This window comes from Calonectris borealis, chromosome 3 (genome assembly GCF_964195595.1).
Source record: "Calonectris borealis chromosome 3, bCalBor7.hap1.2, whole genome shotgun sequence".
In the NCBI taxonomy this organism is placed as follows: Eukaryota; Metazoa; Chordata; class Aves; order Procellariiformes; family Procellariidae; genus Calonectris; species Calonectris borealis.
This window is the reverse complement of record NC_134314.1, coordinates 98,219,729-98,241,248: the sequence shown is the minus strand read 5'-3', so window position 1 is coordinate 98,241,248 and position 21,520 is coordinate 98,219,729. Positions and strand designations below refer to the sequence as shown.

The 21,520-nt window shown below is 42.4% G+C and overlaps 1 protein-coding gene across 2 annotated transcripts in view; it reads left to right on the top strand.

Moving 5' to 3' along the window:
* EPAS1 (endothelial PAS domain protein 1) overlaps positions 1-21,520 on the top strand; it is an 80,704-nt gene that overhangs the window by 21,321 nt on the left and 37,863 nt on the right. The window lies entirely within an intron of this gene.

Below are 21,520 nucleotides of genomic sequence, written 5' to 3'. Positions count from 1 at the left end.
TAAATATATTTTGTGGTTACCACTACTTATATACAAAGCAAAACCATAATTACAATGCTGTTCTTGTTTTTAAAACATCATCGTGTGCCAAACAAGTTCTGGATATTTGTAGGGCACAGTAATGTCAAAGATCGCCTGAGTGTGAAAAGGATAGGTTTACGGGTACCAACTATATTCACAAAACCAGCTGAAGCTAAATTCTCATTCACATTGTACTGTGAAGACTTCAACCTTCAAGTGTTTGACGATGGCTCCTGCAGCACCTGCGTGCCCACAGCAAATGCCACGGAGGGTGGGTGGCTGGGGATGGGGTGGCTGGTGGAGCAAGAGACTTGCGTCCTCAGGCCCTTCGACTCTTCCCTGATCCTGGTCGGGCTGTGCACCATGTGCCGCAGCATCATTAATGTCCCTTTTTTCTTTCCCAATGCTGTATGAACAGCTTGGGGCAAAAAAATCTCCTTAAATTGAGTTTGCTGATGATGACAATGTCTTGTGAAACTCAGTATTTCTCTTTGCCCTTTTGGTCGTGCTGGTAGCTCCTTCTGGAACAATCTCCAGTATATTGGGTCTTTTTTTTTTTTTTTAAGTGTTTCAAACAGTTCAAGGAAAAGTTTATGTTATTGGTTGACTGGAGGCAGTTTTAGAAGAAAGAGTCCTAACTGCGGTTGGAATGATGATTTCCTAGACAGTTCAGCACACTCATTCAACAGCCCTCCCTCTCCTACCAATTTCCCTGCTGTTGTTTTAAGGTAAATTATAAACGTGGAATAGTATACAGGTCAGATGCCTGGCGTAAGAGCCAAAGGCTTCAGCTTTGGCAGAGGGGCCAAGCTCCCACCGACTGTACGTCCCCAGGATTCCCCCAGGTTAGCCGTAGGGTATTGAACTTGCTCCTCCAGTCCAGCTTGCAGAGCTCACAATCTCAAATTACTCAAATTATTCATTGGACCTCTGCTCAAAACAAAAAAAAATGTCACACCCCCAGTCCCTTTGTAATGCTTAATAGTAGATCACTAATCATTTTAATACATTAGAAAAAATGCACTATTTATGACAAAATATCTGTATGTTTGCAGTAAAGGATTTGTTTTGTCATCCTTTCACAGCACGTTTTAAAGAGTGTAAGAAGCACTAACTTTTGCAGGCACGAGTAAAGAAACTAACTGAAAATGTGGAGATTTCATGCTTTTGCCTGCCCTGCTTATGCCCTGTTCAATACTAATGGGACTGTAGGGGATGTAAATGGCCACAGCACTTTTGCTGTTATAGATAAACTAAATTTGGGGAACTTTTAGTATTTGTTATGCACAGTGAACCTCTGGGAAAGCTTCAACCTTTAACCTCTGTAGTGGGTTATGACAGGGAAGAATCATAAGAGCTTGATTTAGACCCATCTGTGGAAAGCTGGTTAAAAATATTCAACTACCATGTTCTTCCTCCTCCCCCCTCTCAGCAAAGGTCTCTTAAAATACATTCCTGTGACTTCATTTTTATCATTGCTTTGGGAGCCCTGTAGCCAAGCCTGCTTGTAAGGAAATGATTAAATTATATTCATGTTTGTGCTTGGAAGTTGCCTTGGTGGAAGTCCAAGAAGTATTTTCTTGCTCTTCCAAATTTCCATGTGCTTTAATAATAATCTATTTTCATCAATGTGGCCTGCCCCAGCAATAAAATTTGTTTGTAATTGGTCATGTAACGATTGCTGAAGGGACGTAAAAACTAAACTAAATTTATTTCAGGCTTTTAAAAAACTTATTCTGAGAAAAAGTTTTTATTAGAAAATGAAATGGCATTTGACAGTATCAGCGCATAATTTGTCACAAAACTGAATAGTCATTAAAGAAATTATGGTAGCAGAACTCTTTAATTTTGCTTTTATAAAGTAGAATATTCTTTCTTTGAAATACTTTGTCACTAGCTTTTAATTTTACATTGTATTTTAATAAATGTTTATGCTTGGGTCGTGGTGGCAATTTCAGACTTAACCAGTAATGACATTATTTGTTGCCTTTGAGAAAGTACCCTTTTATGTGGTCTGTATATCACAAATTAAAACTGTCCCAAATATCTAGAATTAAAGAATCTTTTTTTTTTTTTTAATGATAGCACAGGCAGTCTTCGAAGCAAGCCAGAACACCTGGCTGTCTGTTCAGACTTTGAAATTCTGTTTTGCCAATATGACTTTTTCGTTTAGTAAGGATGAAAGGATATTTCATGCAAGAACAGAAGTGACTTTATTACTTAGGAGAATGACTATTACTAAGGACTATTTAGTTGCATTTTTAGAGCAGTCGATAATATTTTGCTGTTTTTCTTATAAAGTTGTTTGTAATCAAAGCCATTATACTATCACTTAAATGGAAAGGCCACCATTTGCCTAGAACAGCTGTGTAGCTACATTAGCTTCTATAAATAAGTTTATTATTTTAGATGAAAGTTATAAAACAATCTGTTTACCTCTGTTGAAGCAAGTAGAATAGCTGAAAACATGCCTTAAAACAAGGATGAAGAGCAGCATTGGAACAACGTAGCATCCTTCAAGGATTCTTTATGCATATTTAATATTTTAATCAAACACAACTCTGTGGTTTTGTGGTCTTAAGAAAGCTGGAAGGAAGGAAAGTGCTATTTTACTCTTCAGCTGACTGAAATGTAGTAATTTCCTTGTTTAAAATATTGATTCTCCCCAATTGCCCTGAGATGTTTTTGGAGGCAGATAGAACTGAATGGGGAAAAAATATGAAATATGAAAATAGGAAAACTTCCATTAACTGTGTGGAGAGAATAAAAGCATTAGCATGCACTCTGTTCGCCTTTAGAAACACATATTGGTTAGATACAGAGGTTTCGGTACCACATATGCTGAAAATGTGGTCTAAGAGCTTTAATTTACCTTCGTCTGTCAACGTTAATGGACAGAGCAAGTGCTGGAGCTGCTGTAAAACAAATCTGTTTTCCTTTTGTCTGCTGTGCCAGATAATGAAATAAAAGCTAAATTATCACTGATAAAAGTAATTTGCAGAAAAGCAATGATAAAAATATAACAGCAGAGCTTGCCATTAGCAGTTTAAATTGATAATGTTTGCTACCGCTTGTAACCTACTTCTGTCCTCTGGTTTTTATTGTCTTGTCCCTCTTCCCGTGCTAGCAAGGGCCTTTTAGAGCAGTAAAATTATGGGTATGCTAAATCCTGGCAGGGGTAACTTTCTGAGGGATAACTACTATTTTTTTTTCTTCCTTCTTTTTCTGTATTACAGTATTGCCAAGTCAAAGCATGTACGCAGTTTGAAGTGCTGTTATCAGTATAATTTTATCCATCCCAACTTGAGGAATGTACTTGCTAATGACGGAAACTGAGAAAATGGTTTATCTTACTGCAGTGCTGGTAACTCTTGTAAATTTATCATGAGTTATACGATATTTATTGTGAAAGCCTTAGTTTCTTGGAGTCATGTGGTTAGGTGAGACTCATACTTTCCTTTCTGTCTGTCTTTCTCTCTGTCTGCATCTTTTTCTTTCCTTTTTTTTTTTTAAATTTAATTTTTTAACTCTAAAACTTCTCGAGAAGTTCGAAGTCATGTCCCAGTTGTTCACAAAAACTCAGCAATGGGAAGGCAGATGCACAGACTTCTGAGCCCCATGTGTTTGTGTGTGTGCATGATGATTCTAATGTGTGCATGTATAAATGTACACACACATGCACAAATATTTAAATCTTATAATTTCCTTGTAAACCAACCTTATCTCTCTTGAATTTGAGTCATCATTTTTTAAATGCTTGGAATTCAGATTACTTTTATGACGGGAAGCCAGCGTCCAGAGTAAAACATTAGCCATAGGGTACTTGAAGGATGATGGGTTTCTTGTAAGAGCTGGACATGCTCATTGGTACATTTGTAGTTCTTAGAAGTATTTATTTAAAGAGAGTCAGTTGTGAATGACTGAATAGGGAACAACTGCTAAACTCTAGCTGCAGTACTGGACGTATTCTATGTTTACAGCCTGGATGCTGCTGTGCAGCGCTTGCCAGTTTGCAAATGTCAAGGACAGTTACCCTCTCACATTCCTAAATGGTTTGCCTCTGACCATCCTTCAGAAAACCTGCCCTTTCTCCAGCTCTCCTCCAGCTATTGCTGCCAAGCGGTGTTTTCCTGTGCGGCTGCAATGGCTGTAATCCATCCTGGGAAGGCCGGGCCTTGTTGGTCCAGGTGATCTGGGAAGGCACATGAACTCCCGCTCCTTGCTCCCAAAATAAGACAAGGGCACCTTGAAAGCTGGGGAAACTCTTTTCCTGCGTGTGGCAGTGCCGAGTATCCGCTACAGCACACGGTCTTGCTGCTGCTGGTCAGACAGTTTCTTACAGGCACAGGCTTGTATGAGGTGCAAAGCTGCTATTGTTTTAATATTTTATTGTGCATTAATATCTTGACTTTTCCTGTGTAATGTAGGAGAAAATATCAAATGTATGAACTTTCTAAAGTACTTTTATCTGACAAAAACCTTTGTGTTAGTCTTGTAAGCGAGGTCTGTATTGTTCTGAAGTGCTTTACTATTTATTGTGGCTGAACACTGTTGTTATAAAAATATAACGTTATAATACTTTGAGCTTTGTTTCTGTATTATGTCCATTCTGCGTGTCACGCTTTATTCCCTCTGCAGCTTCAAAGTGTTTAGAAAAGAAATGTTCTATTAAAAATGTGTTTGTAGCAGAACAGATAATTAAGTTCTTCTTTTGCAAGACTGTTCAAATAGGTGAAAGGTGCATTCAAAGATGCATTTAGTGTCATAATGATTAGATATCAATATGATGGAATAATAATGATGCCATAATGGAAGAAAACCTAAATTTTCGTTTACTGATATAAACCCAAATTTATGGCAGTAACCTGAAGCCATGGTGGCAGAGGTGTGCTTGCCGGTGTGCAGTAGCAGCTGCACTCTGGCTTTTAACAAGCAGGCAGGCACGATGCGATGCACACGCTGATTCTGTTCATGGCGTGTTAAACACAATTCCAATTAAGTAAAACTTTGGTGAGTAACATCAAAGCTGTATCACTGTAGCTGTTTACGTACTGGTTAACAAAAACATCAGAGAACGAAATGGAGTAGCTAAACTGATGCTCATTTAGAGACAAAGGCCAGAGTGTGAACTCCAATGTACAAGTAGAAATAGGGGTAGCTCTACTGTTTGTCATATCTACTTATATATTTGTGATCTTCTAGGTACAAATGGATGTTGGACAAAACAATTTCGCTGCAGAAAATGGTCTCCTATTCCTTGATGACAGAGTGAAATAGGGGGGTAGACCTCAAAACTACTTCAAACAGCAGCATGAAACATTGAGAGCTTTAGGAAAATGATGCCTCTGCTGAAAACTCGGTGTAAAATACAAATAGAGAAGCACACTACTGCATAATTGAATCCTGCGAATGGCTGGTCTTAGACTAAGCTCTTGTACTTTCCATCCGTCTTTAGGGAGGAGGTTGCAAATGCTCAGCACCTCCTGGCCTGCAATGGGATGGCTGGAGATAGAAGCAGGCTAGAAAATTAGCCATTTTAGGTAGTTCAGGTGAGCAGTCAGACCGGAGATAACACATGTAAGACCTGAGGTGTTTGGACAGACAGCCATGAAAAGAAGTTTATTTAGGCCAGAAGTGGAAGAGGCAGTGCAAAGGGCTTTTCAGTAAATGAAATTGTTGCTGCTTGAAGGGAGAGATGTCCTCATCAGGAGAGTGTGTCCCTTTCTGAGAAGGGCTAGGAGTGGTCTTGAATGTGCAAGTGCTAGCATGGGGCTCATCGACCAGATAGTCATGGGAGCTTGGCACGGGTGAGGAAGGTGCAAGTTGGTGGGCAACAGCGTGGGGATAAATATTTGAGTGAATAGAAAAGAGATCCTGATGTAAGATTTATTCTAGATTTTTTTTCAGGACTGAGTTGTATCTGCACAGTTGTAGTCATATGTGTTTATATGAAGGTACTGCTTAATAGTGGGTGTATTTTTATCCTTTCTATAAAGTTTTTATGCAGTAACTCTTCTTTACAGTATCCTTGTGGGGATGAGAATTGACCCCTTCTTTAAGACCACTTCTGATCTACTAAGTCTTAATACACGAGGCTGATGAAGCTACTGGGCAGGCTGGCCCCTTTTGTTCTTAAAAGTGTTATTCATGGAATTAAACAGAATTAATCTTTGTCCTTCTACTGTTCTCAAAGCTTGGTTAATTAAGATGATCAGTGCTTGCATAACTGGGACTTAACAGAGTCCAGATATTCCTGTATTTCAGCCACACTTGCACCTTTTACCCTGTGTGAACACTTAGGGTGAAAAGTTCTCCACTTCTCTCTCTATCTAATTCTAGGTCTGCACTTGGAAATATTTTCCATGCTCTCAAAGTCTTTCTACACCCATGGGATTTTTTTTTTGGTTTCTGCTTTCCCTTTCCTCTCCCTAAATCTGCTGACAGCACTCCCAAATCTTTCTCCCATTTTCTGAATTGTGTTATCTACTTCCTCCAGAGATGGTTTGATAAAAATCTGGTTTCCAGTTCTCTCCATGCTTCAGGCCTCTGTGTGGTAGAGAACATCATTTAATGAAGCTCTGTTAGTGGGCTTTCTTGCTTTCCTTAAAATGGTATCCATTTCAAATGGTGCTCAATAATTTTTTTTTTTAATAATGAAGTGTAATTTTATTGAGACATTGGAAATTCTATATCATAAACTAGCTAGACATTAATTCTTTCTTGGCCTATGAAATTATGTGAAATTTTCATTGCTTTTTGTAATAGACTTGTAGAAAGAGTTACTTTTTCCATGCAGACCCCTTGTTTTGTTTAAACTTCCCCCAAAAGTGTTGTTTCTACCTACTTTCTTTTTTAAAATCTTTATCCTCCTCTCTTGGCAGCCAAGTAACAGAACTCATATGGAAATTTGGATGTTCCTTCCCATGCCAAAAAGTGACTGCCTACTGGTAGCTGGTCTGGTGTAAGGAGTGTGACATGTCCCAGGAGAATCTGAGAGCAAAGTATTTCCTGTTTATTGGCATTGACGCAAGACAAGAAAACATAAAATATAACTTATTTTGAAGAGCTGTCTTCTGATCTCCCATCCATGCAAGTCAGGATAACTCCATTTAAGTTGAAGTAGTGAGGTGAGAATTGGACCGAGGGACAGGCGTGATGTGATCCCCCAGAGGGAGACTTGCAGAGAGGAGACTTTGCCTTTAGTAGTTGCAGGCTAGTCCTTCATCCTGGGCTCCGTTGTGTCCCCGCTGTGTCCTCTTCCTTTGTACCGCAAGTACCATCATTCGGATGGAGTTTCAGATGTTTTTTGCTGTCCTTCATGTGCTTGGGTTCCCTGTCTGTGTGTGGAGGTGAGTGTTAATACTGGATCCCTGCTCTGAGTTGGAGTTTGATGGGGCGGGCATGGGACAACCCGCTCCCCACGTCAAAGATGTTTTCCCCAGTCATTTTGTTGCTGTTTTGATTTTAATGCTGAAATGAGGAAGTGAGGAATTTAACATTTCAGGATGACAATTTAAATAGTGCAGCTCCCAAAAACATGGGAAAGGCATGTTTTGAGACTGGCCGTGCAAAGCTGTTTTGAGTCAACCCTAAATCAGAGGGTATATGCTCCACGGCATTCCATCCTTCCCATGTAAACACTGGGGAGAGGTCACGCAGAAACAGGCTTTGCAGCCACTGCCTGCAGCCACCCTTCGGTTTTTAGCATCCAGAGCAACTCAGCTGTAGAAATACTCACGCCAGACGAAGTTGTGTGATGGTGAGTACTAGTGGACAGTGTAATTCTAAAAAGCACCTAAGTAACGATTTGCTGTGGCTGGTACATACGTAATGCAGAAGGAGAAATAGCATTCACCAGAGGAGACACAAACACTATTTTTTGGGAACTGGGCCGGGGGTGTGAGGGTGTTTGAATGTGGGGTTTTTTCCTTCCCAAACCCCATAGCTTATCTTGCTTGTTTCTCTGTCTTTCCTCTCCCCTCTGGCCAGATTCCAGTTTGTAATTCTGCATTCTTTCCTACTCAGCCTGAAGTTTTCTCATGTTAAATGTTTGTTTTGAATTTGCACCCTGTTTCTGCACGGGACGTATCAGTGATGCAAGACCTGCTGGTTAGGAGATTTTTCAGCATATAAAACACAGGCTGAAAGTCAAGTGGTATTGGGTTGGCACGCCTATGTGCCCAAAATACCTTCAGACCTATAAAAATAGGCAGTAAGAAATTAATTCTTACGGAGGGAAAATAAAATCTGTGCAAATATTTTGACAGTGAAGGGGACTGACCAGTAGAGCAACCTACTAAATGTTACACTGGCTTGGTTCTCCATCCCTGGAAGTTGCTTAAATTGACCGGATTGTTCTGTTAAAGAAATGCTCAGATTCAAACTGTATTAATTCAAGCAAATTGTGCAACCTCTGATTTACAGGTTAGACAAGTTGTTGGCATTCTTCTTCCTTTCTGGGCTGATGAGGTTTGACGCTGTCATTCATCCTTCTCCCAGAGCTGTTAGTAAGTCAGAGCTTCGGGGAAACATGTCTTCCTTCAGGATTTTAATAAAACGTATCATAGTGAATAACCATAGTGAATAAAATCCGTGCGTTCTGCAGAGGCATGGGCCTATGCCCTACCTCCACTCTGATTTGAAGCTTAATTAAAAATATAGCAGATTATGGACTTTCCTATTTCTTGTCACACTGTGGGTCAATTTTACTCCCTGTGCTTTCAGAAGGGTTTTTTCCAGCTTTTGTTGGTTAAAGCTAAACAACCTCTTCTCAGCTGTGGTAAACGTTTATTGGTAGATAATAAAGTTTTATTTAGTATCATTGATGAAAATCAGCTATTTGATTCTTAGTCAATGAACTGAGATATTGGACCCCTCTAAGTGGAGAAACTGTGGCTGAAGCGTTCACCCATGTGGGTTTGTTCTGCTAAAGACTATTGTTCTTTTAGACCCCTTGGAGATTTTTTTTCCAATGTTTTCAAGTTTTCTTCGAAAGACTAGTGGAGGGTCAACAGAAGGTGGTGGAAGTTCAATACGTGTGTGAGGAAATGATAATACGAATGAGGGGGGAAAGTTGATATTGGTGATTGTTACATACAGTCGTGAATAAGATTTTTTAAAAAAAAATTTGGAATAAAATGAATAGGATGTACATAAAGTGTATTCCTCTAAGGCTTGTTATTTTATGAATGTGCCATTGACTAAAAACTATGTTAAATCAAGTTTAAATCATATTTGTACAATTTAGATTGACTCCATTAGGTGTGCTATGCCTTGCTTTCTAATTATTACTGTTGTTTTCATACGCATTGCATTATAAAGGTTTCTTAGTCTTAAATGTATTTCACAGTAGCATATGGCTGTTCCAGTAAAAGAGTTAAATATTTATTCATGTTCAGTATTCTGTATGAAAGGACTTCATCTTTCTTTTTTTTTTTTTTCCCCTTCTCCTGCCTGTGAAGGGATAAAAATCTTTTTATAACTATTCTTGGCCATAGCAGCATGTTTTGTACAAATGTAGCTAACTACTGGCATACAAATACAATTCAAAAGAATACGTTAACTCAAGAAGCAAAGTTACCTTCTGTTGTATCAACACGGGTACATGGTGCTCTTCTGGGCCTGCCTCATCCCTCTTTTGCACTAGCGTTTGGGGTAGCGTTGTGGTACGATTGTTTCTCAGCGTACCTCATCTTTGGCCTCTGTACCGTCCCAGTTGTGTTTTCTAATAACAGAACTGTCAGTTTTAGCAGGGAGTGCAGCTTCTTTTCTTTTTTTCCTTCTTTTTTTTCCTTTTCTTTCTGCTGCTCCTGAGAAAGCAGTCATTTTTGGAACAATCATTCAGTTCAGTTGATTAAGTTACTTAATTTAGGAAAGGACAAGAAGAATAAAAATCGCATGTGCTGTAAGGCACAAGGTACGTTTACAAAACAGTACTGGTAGTTATTGAGACTCTCGGTTCGAAACAGATGAGAGCACCCTCGCCCCTGCCTTGGGAAGTACCATCTGTTTTGTGTAACTCTTGTGACCCCTTATGCGTGTACTGATACAGCTGCATGCATTTCAGCATGCGTATCTTGGGCTTTTTTATTAGAAATTTGGCTGCTATACAGTTAGGATCAAAATAATGAAATATCGAGGTACCACACCCCGACAGATGCAAAGTTCTGATAGATGTCCAAGACCTGCCTGGTTGTAATGTGTCTCTTGTTAAGAGAATGCAAGGGAGCTTAATAGTAAGCTGACACTTGTGAATTCTATCAAATTAAACAAAAAAAGAAATCTAGCTTGTTTTCTGGAAGAACTGAGTTTTACCTACATACTTTTGTCATAAATGGAATTTATTACCATTCTTGGGCTCCTACCTCCTGGCCTCTTGGGGTGATAGGACTGTGATGGAGATGAGAATCAGGGCCAATATATGTGTATGTGCCTTGTTTGCTTAACTTTAAGGAGAATAAAAGCTCCATCAGGAATAAGGGCAAAATACGGATGTGTTAATTGATAGTTCTGAAGTTAAAAAGTAGAAAATACAGAGAAAGGTGGCCATGTGAATTTGCCTTTGTATACACACCGAATGCTTCCCAGTTTTGCTGCTTCGCATTTATCATCATCTTTGATTCTTGTCTAGAGTAACCATCCTTTGATTGTAGATACGTAGAAGTTTAAGGAGTTAGTAGGCAATAGCAGGAAAGGAAACAAAGCAAGAAGCACCAAAAGAGAAAGACTGCATCCAGTTATTCACTTTGTATTACAACACAGACGGCCCTTATATCAGTTCCCTTTGAAAGTTTGTGTTTAGCGAGTAATTATTCCGGGTGATGCGTCAGAAGAGCTAGCGGCCATTTCCCGACAGAACCAAGCCTTAATTTTTAAAATATTTGAAATACTGCAGTTGAGTGTGGAGAGGCCACAATTGTTTCCTCCTTGAGTACCAGAATTTCAACATCCCTCTGGCTTCTGCCGCGGCGGTGGGTGCTGAGAGGCAGGTCAGCAGTGAGAGGGCTCCTCAGGGCTTTGCCAGCAGCCGAAGGAGACTTTGCCAGGAGCTGAAGGTGTCTGTGGGGGGGGGTGGGGTGGACAGAGAAGGCACTGATTGCCCCCAAGTTACATCACTCCAGCCTTTGATTTTAGCTGTAAATTTAGCCTAAATTTGCTGAAGTGACTGCTGATTTTCTGGCCAGGTAGCTGAAGTAGCCTGACCTTTTGGTTCAGTCCTTTTCCCTCGTAGTAAGAGGAAAATACAATTTATTGCAGCTCAAGCTACTAATCTTTGATTTTTATCAACTTAAACTAGTGACAGACTTGAATACTAATGAGAGATCAAAATCACAGCATGCAAAGTTATCACTATTCCAGCTTACCCGATGACTGAATTAAGAGGAGACGGGCAATTAAAGAGCTACTGTATAAAATAACAGCCCCCCTGAAAAGAAAGCAGGAACTAAGAATGAGCTGCGTCCCAGGATGTTTGTACAGACAAAACTCACACCCCAGAGGGCAAAAAATGTGGCCTGGCTCTCAGGATCTGCACTTGATCGTGTTGCAGGAAGTGGAGGAAACTCTGTTACATGGAATGATCAAAATTTAGAGCGTCTGTATTGTTATTCTCAAGAATTATTATTCCCCACTTGCCAAAGAAATGGCTGTTTAATCTGTCTTTCTGGACATCCATCTTCTTACTGTGAATCGCTACAAGTCACCAAGAGTCAGAGAGGGAGAAACCATTAACTTCCATCATAACCGAGCACACATTAAAATGATTAAGGTCCAAAAAGTAAAGAAGGGTCAGCATTCTTTCATAAAGATTTTATTGCAAGAGCAGTTTTCTTAACTTTATTATTAGAAGATTTGATACTTTGGAAGGAGAAGGCATGGCTTATTAACAGGCAATGGCACAAAGTAATTTTAATGATTGTTTCGAGCGTTTTCTGAAGGAAAGAAAACATTTTCATTTCAAGCTGGTGTGCGTTACCACTGCAGTCTTTAGAGCATCCAACACAGACCCTGTGCTTGAAACAGAGTGACACGAAGTGGCTGAATTTCCTTTGTAGATGCTCTGCTGTCTTTATGTACTGAACCTGGGAGTAAGGGTGCTGTAGAGGGCATCATCAGAGGGCAGCCCAAAGCCTTAGGAGAAGGAGGAGCTCTTTTTGCGTTCCCAAGGCTGGGAGGTTCACCTGCTCGATCTCGGCTCTGTTGGTAACCTCGTTGACTGCGATGGAGACAAGCCTGTGTGAGAGCATGGCCTCCAGTCTTTGACTGTCTGCTGATTTCAGAGACCCATTTCATTATGCATTGGCTTTATTGCTCCTTTTATGTCTTGCAGCTGTTTTATCTTAAATATTTTAGTAGTTCTACCTACTGTTTTAATTGGCAGAATTAGCCCCCCCCCCAAAAAAAAAAATCACAGCTGAAATGCATTGTGGAGGGCTGTTCACTTATATAGCAATTTCTTAAATTGTGGCAATATATTTACTTTATGATCCCTCTAAATGCTTGCTATTGTATATTTACCAGCCGATACAGTTTTAAATTTTGATTACTTTACTCTGGAAGTAAAAATGTCTAATTGAGTCAGCTTACGTAGAGAGCTTGGAGATGCATGAGAGAAGAAAGGTGGTGGGGGAGGTTTTGGTGGATGCTTGCAGACCTCGTTTGGTGAAGATTTCTGTGTCTTTATGGCTTCCTTTTCAGGGGTTGGAGAACCTACAACATATTGAAAGGTGGGCTGTTTATTTTCCCTGTGTTGTTTTTATGTACTGAAATATTGTAGTGAAAATAGCTGGGTGGGGTGTAATGAATGTTTTCAAAGACCTCCCTTTGAAAGAGGCTTTTTTCCAGCCCTTGGTGGTCACCACCCATTTTCCTGTGCTGTGCGCGCCTCTCTCATTGTTCCTACCCACAAAGGCCCCTTGTGTGAACCTGTCAGCAAATGTGCCAGCGCGACGAGATAAAATGTCTTGGGATATTGGTCTGAGCCTGCCGAAGTGCCAGGGTTTTCACCCGCAAATGTTGGTGGGTTTTGCCCAAGGTGTAACACAGGGGTAGATCTTAAAACTCGGGATGTGTCAACAGTTTTTGGCATGACTCTCTCAACTGTGGATGATTGAGTGGGTTTGAGGCTGAAGCATAGGTACGCATACCACCGCTAGTAAAGTCATGTGATGGCAATGTTTGTCCCTTAGGCTTGAAATAAAGCTTAATTGAAAAATTGTCCTCGTTTACCTGCAGTTGTGCCATCTTGATAAATGATGCTGGTTGTGGTTTGGTATGGGCTGGGATGTGGTCAGTGCCCCATCTGAAAAATGAAGTTGGTTTTGAGTTTAACTTCTGGGCCCCCCTGCCCGGCCTGCGAATTGCACTTCGTTCACCTTTAACTTTAACCCGCTGGTGAAGAGATAAAGCACATCCTTTGGTATGTGTTGTTTAGAGTAGGTAAATAGTTGGGTTATCTGGAAACAGATCTTAGCAATACCTGCTGAGCTTCTGAGCAACAATATGTATGGACCTCTAGATTAGCTGTCAGAATTGACTGATTACTACAAGTAATGCCACAAGATAAGGATCTGTAATCTTTCAAACACAAATCATTGATAGAGATCTCGGGTTGTGGATTGTCATAACCTTATCCCCGCTGCTGCAGTGCAATTCCAGCTCTGGCTGTGCTGCAAGGGACTCTTGAATGTGTAAGTGGAAACTGTGGTGAAAAGCAAAGTGGTACATTTACCACCCCCCAAAAAATTCGCTGATTTGAAAGCAAGTTCAGTTTTGGCCAACGTTGAAACAGTCCTTTCTGTAGCATTGTTTAGTGGGTTTGGTGGTGGGCTTTTCTAGTCTGCAGGTTATCTCTGAAGCTTGCCATATCTTGGCTGGTATCAGAATTGATTGCCACAGGGAAGGAATCCATGATCCCGTATCTTGATGGAGCAGAGCAGAGCAAAACCAGTCTCGGGAGGGAAGACTGAGTTTAGATGACTTTGTGCTCCTCTGATTGAGATTTGACCGTGTGTTGGGCTGCTTGTTTCTTTCCAAATTTGCTTCTTATTTGAGAAGATGGAGGAGGTGTTTCACTGATCTGTTTTAAGTTTGGGCTGCAGCAGCTTTACAAGGGTGATCTAGAGCTGTCCTGACCCTTTCTGTAACTGGCACTGGGGCTTGCTGAGCACATGGTGACTTGGAGCAGGAAACTGCTCTGCCTGAAAACTAAGCCACAAGAAAAGTCTCTCTGCCATCTAGCCCTAATGCAGGGTATGGGTTGAGAAAGGCAATGCCTCCATCTGCTCTAACTGCTGACCAAACAGCAGCCTCGCATCTTCTCTGCATGGCACGGGCCTCGCGCGGTTCCACGGGGCTGTGCCTTGCCCCAGGAGCAACGTGTTCGGCACATCCTCCGAGGTACCAGGCTCGTGCTGGCGTGGCGACTGCAGGACGGGCTGCACTCACAGCATCGTAATATAATCCAGGACCAGATTAATGGCTGCTGAAATCCCTAATACTTATCTTTCTGGTTCAAGGTACTCATAAAACTAGAGAAAAAATGGTAGAACATAAATCCTGTAGGCGTTGTTTTGCTTACTGTGATTAAATTTATCAGACTTCGGTGACATACTGTGAACCTAAATGCTTTAAAAAAAATATAAGTGCTCCTGCAGCCTCAGTAAGGTTTTCAACATTGAACTCCCAGAGTACTATTCAGTTGCTGTGACAACTTCAGTATTCACAATGATACTTTAAATTGCATGTGCAAAGTGTTTTTCTTTGCAGCTAGTGGTATAAAAAAGATGCTAGTGGTATAAGCGTTTTAAAACTGTATAGGTGTAACGCTTTTTGTCTCAGCACCACCTTTTTTTCAGAAATAAATGCCAGAAAATACAAATCCAGTACAGCTTAATTATTAAGACTAAAGGTACCATCAGAGCTTCAGGCACTGGAGAAGTTAGTGTCTTACATGTGCTTTTAAAGTTCTACGGAATTTATCCTGCCTAAAAAGCTGATGTGTTCCCCATTCAATAAAAGATATTCCTGACTGTGTTACTGTCAGCTGTGGTGGTCCTAGGGTGACACGGACTTAGTCAATCATAAATACGCTCAAAGACAACGAAAGTTTGGTATTCACTTAGACCTCATCTCTTGGTACTCTAATCGGACTAGCCAAGTCCCCTATCATTGTGCCAAGCATCCTTTGAAAAGGCCTAATGAGAATGGAAATGAGTTCCTCACCCTTAACATGAACTCCTCCCTTGCCTGTCCCTGAGACACTCGTATCTCTCATTTTCCTGACTCTCATCTAGCCTTTGCTTTTAAACTTGGAGGAAAGAATTGCATCACATATTGATATGGCAGTAGGTGCCAAGCTTTACTGAACTAACGGTGATTTGTTATTTAGTGGTACGTACAGAAACACAAGAAATCCTCCAGTCAAACCAAGGAGTCGGTGGTGAGTTACTGTAAGTCAGGGCAGCTTTAAAGGAAGGGTGGAAGGTATTTCATTTCCTTATTTTTGTAATAGTCCTTTCTGTTAGTAGCTTTTCTTGTTACCTTCGAACTCTCATTTCCTCTATTAACGAATTCCCCATTTTGGCGTCATTTGTATTTGTTTTGTCTGTGTACTGGGTACCATATCCCAATGTGCAGCAATGCTGCTTTAGCACTTGCCCGCCATGAGCACTCCACGTATTTTCAAACCATTTTTTTTCTCCGTCCAAGAATAACTCTGCATCCTTCCCCTTCCTGTCACTGAACCTGGGCATCTGGTGTCTTCTCAGACTTTAGAAATAATTATTTTCACTGGAAGGAGGTATAAGGAGGGATCTGTATGGCACTGTGTATGGGTTTCATTCACAGCTTTCATAGTTTGGCCCAAGTTCCTGGTGAGCAAGTAAATTGCTGTTTGTAGCACTTTTTATTTACTGATGGTCACTTTTATTACTTTAACGGAGGGGGCTTTGAAAAGCACAGCATGCCATCCAGAATAAACTGCTTGTCAGGTAGAATGGTTACAAATACTTTTTAAAGGAATTTTAAGGCTAAGTAAGCCTGACTGCTGGCTGCTTGGTGTCTGTACAAGCACACCTCTCGGGCCGTCAAGTGGTGTGGTTCTGAGATAGCTATGGGAGTGCCTCAGAGTCAGCGAAACTCCCTTTTAGATATTATCCTGGTTCAAATCATCTAGGGATTTGCCGCGCAGAAGGTAAAGCAAAATATAAACACACAGCAAAACATAGATTTGCTAGTTTGAAATAAACCTTTGTTGTTATCTAAGATAGTACTGCCTATTAAAAAATTTTTACTGAGTTTTTACTGGTTTGAACTGGAAAATCTTTTTTATGCTAAGCATCTGATCATTTTTTTCATTTATCTTTACTGTAAAATATGTTCTTATCTTTGCATCCTTAGAATGTATTTTCCTTGTTCTGCAAGTTAGCATTTGCAGCTTTAACTCTACACCACTCGAAATGAGCATTTACTACAGAAATTTCATGTGACAGCTTAATTAACTGTGGATTCTTGACCTTTAAAGTGCTGGAGCTAGAAACATTTAATAACCAGCCATTGGATATAAAGTAATATGCTTGTTGTTTTACTAGCTTGCATACATGGCAGTGTGAAGCAAAGTCCAAGGGTCACAAAAATCATGAAGTAAACTCAAGCGAGTCAATCTGAACTATGTATTTCAAAGTGTTGTACGAATGTGTCACGCAGTATGTAAGTACGAGTTAAGGCTACCAGGTTAGGTATAAGATAGTTTTATGCGAGGTGCGGATTACGATTTCTCTAAAAGCTTCTGTGATCTGGACCTACAAGGTGGGAGTGTAATTCAGTGCAATTACTGTGCTGCCTAGTCTTGAAGAAGCAAGCGTGTGTGTACACAACCAAAGTACCAACCCACACGGACTTGTGAGCAGTGAAACCCTGAGCAGAAGATTGCTATCTTGGCAAGTCCCCTCCGTCAGCTTAAAGGAGGCCACCGATGTCCTTGACAGCAGGGAGGATCGCTGAAGGTGACCGACTGGCACCGTCGTCAGCTGAGTGGGTACCAAGGGCTTTGAGGGGGTAACTGGGCGCGGGAAGGACCAGGGAGATGTATGGGTGGAGGTGGTGGGCAGGGATTACTGGTGGAGATGAAGTACTTGTGGGATTGAGACTGCAGAGAGGGTCCCAGTATGGTCACAGCCAGTGGAAACAGTACCGAAACATCAGGTCAGTCTCTCTCTGCTGAGCCGAGGAGGGTTGTGTGGGCGCCTAACCCTGCTTCAGACCAGTGAGTGACCCCTATGCCTGCGCGTGAGCTCCCGTGCGGGGGGTGGTCTGTTTGCCCCAGTGTTTGTGGGGCTGATCCCTGCTGTGTCTGGGTCGCAGGTACTTTCTGCGGTTGCCCGGGCAGGGCAGGGGCAGCAGCGCAGCCCAGCCCCCGGCCCGGGCTGGCTGCCCCAGCATTTCTCCCGGCTGCCGGAGTCTGGAGCTGTCGCAGCAGTGAGCGCTGGGAAGACAGTCCCTAGGCTGACATGATAGTTTTGCAAGGTTATTTAAGCCGGAGCGGTTACGTGGGGCTTCAGGTTTTGCCAATAAGTTGCCGTGCCTGGAGTTTCCAGTCCTGCAGTAAGAGAGGCTTCGGAAAGCCAGATTACGATCTTCACCCCGAGCAAGCGAGACCTTTGTCTGCAGACATTCCCGGCGATTTCAGTGAAGCTGTGTTGCAAGGGACTGTCAGAGATGAGCAAGGGGATAGGAATCTGGCTCCCGGGATCCGTGCAGGCCATTCCTACACCCCTTCGGATGCTTCCGGCGGGTGGGATCGTGTGCCCTGTTCCCGAGCATGGGTGTACCCCTGGGACCGGTTTGTTGTTTGGGTTATTGGGAGAAGCACGGAGAACTTTTGCTCCCAAAAATTCGGGAGCTTCACCTGAAAGGGCAAATACGTGCCGGTTGTTTGTCATCTTTGCTCACGCGTGTTGGCCCGTAAATTCTATTTTCAGAGCGCAAACTAAACATGGCTAGGAGGGAGTGGGAAATCGTGTAAACAGCCGTCCTGGGGGTACAGTGCCATACTTGTGTTCTGTGGCAGGGAACTGCCTGCGCTGCCTTAACTCTTCCATTCCCTACGGCTTGCACGCGTGTAAGTGCTGCGCCCCGGAGCGTCGTCCGGCAGCCCTGGCAGAGTCCTTGCAGGGGAGCGCGCCTTCCTTTTCCTTCGCCTTGAGCCTCCCGGCCGCCCTCGGCATAGCCCAGTCCCCAGGTGGAGTCCCCAGGGCCGTTCCTCGGCTCAGTCACCCTGTTTCTCATGGAGGTTTGAGCGTCTCCATTCCTTTCTTGTTGTTTGATAGGGAACGGTCATGCTGCGATTGCAATGCGAGGGTGTGCGTGTGGCCGAGTGGGGCCTTATCCTGCCGGATCCCGGGACTCCTGAAGGAGCCAGCGTTGGGGAGCTCCCGGGAGACCTCCCTGCAGTGTCTCCGGGCCTCGCACCAGCGTACGGGTGGATTGATTTCTGGTGGCTTTCTCCTCTCTCCCCCTCTGCATTTTAAAAATCCCGGGTTTGGGTGAGTGAGGTTTCTGCTTCTGCTTGCGTCACTTTCTCCAAGCAGTGACGCACACGTGTGCTCTTTTTTTGCCACATAAGTGGGTGGTTTATGTGCTGGGAGGGAATGATTCATAAATTAGCTAGAGTCTGGACCTTTTCTCTACTGCCCTAATGATGTGTGAGGAGGATTCGGTGTCGGCCTTTCTTCCTGGCCCTCAAACAGGCAGGTGGTTGAGTAGTTAACATTTTCACTCTCTAGCTGCGGGTCGTCCAGCCTCGCCCGGGGTAAAATGCTCATCCCGTGCACAAAATGGGGGTAACTGCAGAGAAAGTTAATGGCCTGCCGCCTGCAAATGAAAACCGTGGAAGTACTGCTTGTTGCAGCATTCTGTCACTCGGCTGCAGTTTTTGGAGGCGTTTGCAAGCAGGACGAGTAGGCACAGAATGACCGTCTTTGACACGGGTGTCCCTGGGAGGGACAGCCAGCAAGCAAGATGTCTGCTGGGGGGAAGCCGTGTGGGGCAAGCGGCGTGGGGCTGCTCTGGGCCGCTGTGTGCTTGTGCGGGGCTGGCGACAGTAACAGCGCAAGGTGAGGGTGTGCTGAGTGAGGGAAGAAGGGGAGGAAAATTGAGGTGCAGGAAGCCACAGGGGGAAATGCTTAACAAGCAAATTGTTTGTTTATTTAAAATGATAATGGGTGAGCAAGAAGGTCTTTTGAAAACAACCAGCCGGGCTGATTCCTCCCCTTGTTTTCTGATGTGAGAAAGCTCTCGTGCGGCGTGTAATGAACGGTGATGTCTCTCTGCAGAGAAACTGAGCACGACAGTCAGAAGCAGTGTTGAGGGAAAGCATCTGCAGCACAGAGGAAAAAAAAAATCATTGCTCATAGCATTAGTTATTAGAAACCTTGAGCAACCCATGGTTAATGAAACCAGCTTGTCTTATTAGCCACACTTCAAAATTATATTTACAGAGGTTAGCAAAACTAAATATTTTTCTTTGTGGCCGGAGTGGCGTCATGAGAGACCCTGTCTTATACAACCCGTTTTTACTGCATGAATTGCGACATGGCTTTGGCCTTGGTTCCCAAGTTTCGTATTTAAACGAGGAGGGATTGGATCTTGTTTTGCACAAGTTGCTTCTAATGTGAAAATTGTGGGCTCTGGATTTGGAGCAGAGCCTGAACATTTATGGTTCAAGTTAAATTTTCTAAGCTACAATTGGAAATTCTTGCAAATATTGCCACGTAGTTTTTGTTCTGTTTGGTTTTGTTTCTACTCTTTTATTACATTGGTAGAATTAGAAACTGAGAAGATTTGTTCCCAGTCTGGCATCTTTATAGGCACAGTGTATACACATTTTTCTTCAGAGAGCAAGACATACCTCTGAAAGAAGCATCAGTGTAAGTAATTCACGTGGCTCTCCCGTTCCCAGCGCCTGCCCCAGGAGGACACAGGGCATTTTCTGTTGTACCTTCTCAGACAGCTGTACGGAGGGACTTTTTTTACCTGGGTGTAGCATGACTCTTACTTGGTAAGGAGTTAGTGTCACCTTCTGAATATCTGATCCTTGTGATTCAAACTTGGGCGGATCGGTGTTCGTTCCAGCGATGCCCCTGAAGTCATTATCGAAGTTGGATCCTGCTGTGATGTACTGAAATGTGTGTAGGTCTCATCGCGTGCATACCTCCTGTAACAGATGCCATGTTAGAAAATATTCACCTCAGGCAAAATAATTGTGAAAGTGGTTTGCCAAGGGCCGATCATGGATCTTGAGAAGATACCGTAAGCATTTATGAGGCCCCTTGCCCTGTTAGCACACCCACTGGGGAGCACCTCTCTGATCCCTAAGTGTATGCCCAGCTTCACGTGTTTTGCAGCACGAGGGCCCTACTGATGTGTTGTGAGCACATTTCTGCTTTGGACGATAATGTTGAACGCCTAGTCTTGCCTGGGCCCCAGCAAACACCCTCCTGTAACTTTACTCTTAGCATTTAACATGCACCCTGGCTAGTTTTCCTTCTTTCTAATTTACGAAGCCACCTGCGGCTTCCATGCTAGAAGCTTTTGCAGGCAGTCTAGCTCTTCCAGAAATGGTTGTCTTCTTTAGAATACATTACTGTGTATTAATACTCTTTTTCTACTTTATGCAGTTTTGTATGAGACCAGCCATGATTGGAACAGTTTCTAGGATTAAGTGATGCAATTAATATTTGTTTTCCTCATCATCTTCACACAAGAGAATATATTTATCGAAATACCCTGTTTTGATAGGATTTTTTTTTTGGTTGATCCATTTTTAGTTTATAGGCTCATTGTTTTATACTGATGTTAGAAAAAGCAGGTTATAAGATGCTTCGTTTTTAGGCGGCCTTGCAAATGGAGAGCTGCCACTGGTGGTTCTAGAAATGAATGTGCAGCCACAACAGCAAAAGTGGTGGGGCTGATGTTCTCCACACCCTGTTCTGTGCTGTTTGCACTGGTACAGTATTACAGGAGTCTGCCTGAAAAGAAATATATTCTGTGTTGGCGTGACTAAGGTGCAAAACCTCAACTTGTGCAAGTGAAGGAAACTTGTAGCATCAGCGGAGCTACATGGAGTTGAAATAGCTGATGATTTTGAATGGATTCAGGTTCTTCATGTTCTGAAACAAGAATTGTACTTTATAAAAGAACCTTAGAATCAGTAAAGTTCCCTCTTAAACTGTCCTATCCCAGATCCATTATAAATATAGCCCTTGTGTTTCTCGCATGTTGAATTTTGCTTTATGTCCATCAGTGGCTTAGTTTTGCATGCTTGCTTCGTAAAATGTCTTCCCCTTTGTTATTTCCTGCTCTTCTATTCTCTGCGGAGTTCGAAGGAGGCTGGCTCTAACAGTCATGTTATTTTACTGAAGGAGGAATCTGTTTTCATAGACAATGGAGAAATGGTGATTTAATTAGAATAGCTTCTATGAAGGAGGGGTTTCTTGCATGC